The sequence below is a fragment of the Ranitomeya imitator genome, chromosome 2, assembly GCF_032444005.1.
Source record: "Ranitomeya imitator isolate aRanImi1 chromosome 2, aRanImi1.pri, whole genome shotgun sequence".
NCBI classification, from domain to species: domain Eukaryota; kingdom Metazoa; phylum Chordata; class Amphibia; order Anura; family Dendrobatidae; genus Ranitomeya; species Ranitomeya imitator.
The window spans coordinates 837,839,164-837,843,790 of NC_091283.1; the positions used below are offsets into that span (position 1 = coordinate 837,839,164).

The 4,627-nt window shown below is 52.7% G+C and overlaps 1 protein-coding gene across 1 annotated transcript in view; it reads right to left on the reverse strand.

Moving 5' to 3' along the window:
• ITPRIP (inositol 1,4,5-trisphosphate receptor interacting protein) overlaps positions 1–4,627 on the reverse strand; it is a 70,234-nt gene that overhangs the window by 22,873 nt on the left and 42,734 nt on the right. The gene's annotated exons all lie outside the window — the stretch shown is intronic.

A 4,627-nucleotide genomic window follows, 5' to 3' on the forward strand; every position in this document is an offset into this window, starting at 1 on the left:
GGAGGCTCAAGCAGCGGCTCCATCGTTACCCTCATGATCTGATAGGAGGGGGCTCAAGTAGCGGCTCCATCGATACCTCCATTATCTGATAGGAGGGGGCTCAAGCAGCGGCTCCATCGATACCCTCCATGATCAGATAGGAGGGGGCTCAAGCAGCGGCTCCATCGTTACCCTCATGATCTGATAGGAGGGGGCTCCAGCAGCGGCTCCATCGATACCCTCCATTATCTGATAGGAGGGGGCTCAAGCAGTGGCTCCATCGTTACCCTCATGATCTGATAGGAGGGGGCTCAAGTAGCGGCTCCATCGTTACCCTCATGATCTGATAGGAGGGGGCTCCAGCAGCGGCTCCATCGATACCCTCCATGATCTGATAGGAGGGGGCTCAAGCAGTGGCTCCATCATTACCCTCCATGATCTGATAGGAGGGGGCTCAAGCAGCGGCTCCATCGATACCCTCCTTGATCTGATAGGAGGGGGCTCAAGCAGCGGCTCCATCGATACCCTCCATGATCTGATAGGAGGGGGCTCCAGCAGCGGCTCCATCATTACCCTCCATGATCAGATAGGAGGGGGCTCAAGCAGCGGCTCCATCGATACCCTCCATGATCTGATAGGAGGGGGCTCAAGCAGCGGCTCCATCGATACCCTCCATGATGTGATAGGAGGGGGCTCCAGCAGCGGCTCCATCGATACCCTCCATGATCTGATAGGAGGGGGCTCAAGCAGTGGCTCCATCATTACCCTCCATGATCAGATAGGAGGGGGCTCAAGCAGCGGCTCCATCGATACCCTCCATGATCTGATAGGAGGGAGCTCAAGCAGCGGCTCCATCGATACCCTCCATGATCTGATAGGAGGGGGCTCAAGCAGCGGCTCCATCGATACCCTCCATGATCTGATAGGAGGGGGCTCAAGCAGCGGCTCCATCGATACCCTCCATGACCTGATAGGAGGGGGCTCAAGCAGCGGCTCCATCGATACCCTCCATGATCAGATAGGAGGAGGCTCAAGTTTCGGCTCCATCGATACCCTCCATGATCAGATAGGAGGGGGCTCAAGTAGCGGCTCCATCGTTACCCTCATGATCAGATAGGAGGGGGCTCAAGTAGCGGCTCCATCGATACCCTCCATGATCAGATAGGAGGGGGCTCAAGTAGCGGCTCCATCGTTACCCTCATGATCAGATAGGAGGGGGCTCAAGTAGCGGCTCCATCGTTACCCTCATGATCTGATAGGAGGGGGCTCCAGCAGCGACTCCATCGATACCCTCCATGATCAGATAGGAGGGGGCTCAAGTAGCGGCTCCATCGTTACCCTCATGATCAGATAGGAGGGGGCTCAAGTAGCGGCTCCATCGTTACCCTCATGATCTGATAGGAGGGGGCTCAAGCAGCGGCTCCATCGATACCCTCCATGATCAGATAGGAGGGGGCTCAAGCATCGGCTCCATCGATACCCTCCATGATCAGATAGGAGGGGGCTCAAGCATCGGCTCCATCGATACCCTCCATGATCAGATAGCAGGGGGCTCAAGCAGCGGCTCCATCGATACCCTCCATGATCTAATAGGAGGGGGCTCCAGCAGCGGCTCCATCGTTACCCTCATGATCAGATAGGAGGGGGCTCAAGCAGCGGCTCCATCGATACCCTCCATTATCTGATAGGAGGGGGCTCAAGCAGCGGCTCCATCGTTACCCTCCATGATCAGATAGGAGGGGGCTCCAGCAGCGGCTCCATCGATACCCTCCATGATCTGATAGGAGGGGGCTCAAGTAGCTTCTCCATCGATACCCTCCATGATCTGATAGGAGGGGGCTCAAGCAGCGGCTCCATCGATACCCTCCATGATCAGATAGGAGGGGGCTCAAGCAGCGGCTCCATCGATACCCTCCATTATCTGATAGGAGGGGGCTCCAGCAGCGGCTCCATCGATACCCTCCATGATCAGATAGGAGGGGGCTCAAGCAGTGGCTCCATCGATACCCTCCATGATCAGATAGGAGGGGGCTCAAGTAGCTTCTCCATCGATACCCTCCATGATCTGATAGGAGGGGGCTCAAGCAGCGGCTCCATCGATACCCTCCATGATCAGATAGGAGGGGGCTCAAGCAGCGGCTCCATCGATACCCTCCATTATCTGATAGGAGGGGGCTCCAGCAGCGGCTCCATCGATACCCTCCATGATCAGATAGGAGGGGGCTCCAGCAGCGGCTCCATCGATACCCTCCATGATTTAACCTGCAGCTCTTCTCCACTAGGTCACAGCTCCAGGTTAGCTGCATCGTCTGCTGTAGCATTATTGTGTCCTCTCAATGTATTCTATCCCCCATGCTTTACACTGTAGCTCTGCTCCATGGATCGCAGCTCTGACCACTGAGCTTAGCTTAGTCGCATTATGTATTTTAGTACAAGTGTGAAATACTCCCCCCCCCCCCCTGGCCTCCTCATGGGGTGAAACTGCTGCTTTCTCTCCCCCATGCTTTGCACTGTAACTCTTCTCTCCAAAAATGTAGAACTAGGACCATAAACTCCATCTTGTTTTCTATCTGGAGCCTCTAAGAAGATGAAAAGTACATTTCAGTCTGTTGCTCTGTCTCTTCCCCATACTTTGCACTGCAGCGCTGTTCACTTAGTGCAGTGGCTCCGGCTTGGAGGATCGTGTATTGGAGTCTGGATATCACAGTGATCACAGTCTCAGAGTCGGACACTCACCTCCTTCTTTCCTCTCCATGCTTTATACTGCAGCTGTTCTTCAGTACAATGACTCCATTAACAGCCAGCTATGATGAATGCGCCAAGCGCACATGAATGATCTACTGGAGTCTGATCAGCTCCTGTTTCATCATATGCTCATGTCGCAGCAGCGGCTCTATGCTTTACACTGCAGCCCTGCTCTATTAGAGCACAGCTACAAGCAGCGACACCATCTTAGCTGCATTCTCTCTATTGAGAGGCTGATAGAGCTGCACTGGCCATCCTTCATGCTTTACACTGCAGCCCTGCTCTATTAGAGCACAGCTACAAGCAGTGACGCCATCTTAGTTGCATTCTCTCTATTGAGAGGCTGATAGAGCTGCACTGGCCATCCTTCATGCTTTACACTGCAGCCCTGCTCTATTAGAGCACAGCTACGAGCAGCGACGCCATCTTAGCTGCATTCTCTCTATTGAGAGGCTGATAGAGCTGCACTGTCCATCCTTCATGCTTTACACTGCAGCCCTGCTCTATTAGAGCACAGCTACAAGCAGTGACGCCATCTTAGTTGCATTCTATTGAGAGGCTGATACAGCTGCACTCGCCATCCTTCATGCTTTACACTGCAGCTTTCCTTTCTCAGAACTCCTATATAACTCACAGACAAGAAGGGAGGTCGGCCATGGCTGTCACAGCCCTACATCACTACAGGACAGCCGGCTTCACTATTCACCCCACCTCCGCCTCTGGGATCTCTGGGTAGATCTCCATTAACCAGTCTGCTGGCGAGAATTCGTTTTCAGTTTTATCAATATGCAAAAAAGAACTGTTGTTACATGGAAACCATCAGGAAGCAGGGTGTGTGCTGCTGACTGGTTTTATTTTGGCTTCTTGTAAGGCAAATTCCCACAGTTACTAATCTCAGGCTAGATAATGGCCGGACTGCACAGACTGCAGGGTTACTGAGGAGCCGGTCAGATACTGGTACAGGCAGCACTGCACCCACACTGATCGTTATCAGCAGCTTGCTGATGGTTTCCCTGCACCAAGAGGTGATTTACTGCACCGAGGAACTGAAAAATCAGTAAACAGGAAACCATGCGGACATAGTCAATCCTGAGATCAGCGTTCTGGAGGCATTTACTGTATACAGCAATGTACTGGACCTGATGTGGAGAACTGCACTATGGGGGCACTGCACTATGGGGGCCGTGAATTATGCAGGCTCTGCACTATGGGGGCCGTGCACTATGGGGGCCGTGAATTATGGAGGCTCTGCACTATGGAGGCTCTGCACTATGGAGGCTCAGCACTATGTGGGCACTGCACTATGGGGGCCGTGAATTATGGAGGCTCTGCACTATGGAGGCTCTGCACTATGGGGGCACTGCACTATGGGGGCCGTGAATTATGGAGGCACTGCACTATGGATGCTCTGCACTATGGAGGCCGTGCACAGACGAACTGACGTCACATTTATCCTGGGTCCACATCAGCATCCTTCTATTTAGGTGGGCAGACGTCACTTCTGAAACCCTTTTTTTTTTAAGGGATTTATATGAAAAGCCTGATGTATTGTGTGATTATGAACTGGCCTTCAAGGGAATACATCAGCAGTTTTTTTGCCACCTAATCTGACAGCATCATGATGTAGGGGCAGAGACCCTGATTCCAGCAATGTGTCACTTACTGGGCTGCTTGCTGTGTTTTTGAAAAAAATCACAGTTTTCTCAGCAGCAGATCACTGCAGGATTAGTTTTCCATGCCATGTAGTCCAATCCCACCCCCACCATTAATTTGCAGATTTCCGCTTATGCTGTGCATAGGCAGAGAACTGCCAATCAGCGGTGTGGGCAGGGCATTTTATCAAAACTACAGCAAACAACCCAGTAAGTGACACATCACTGGAATAAGGGTCTCTACCCCTACA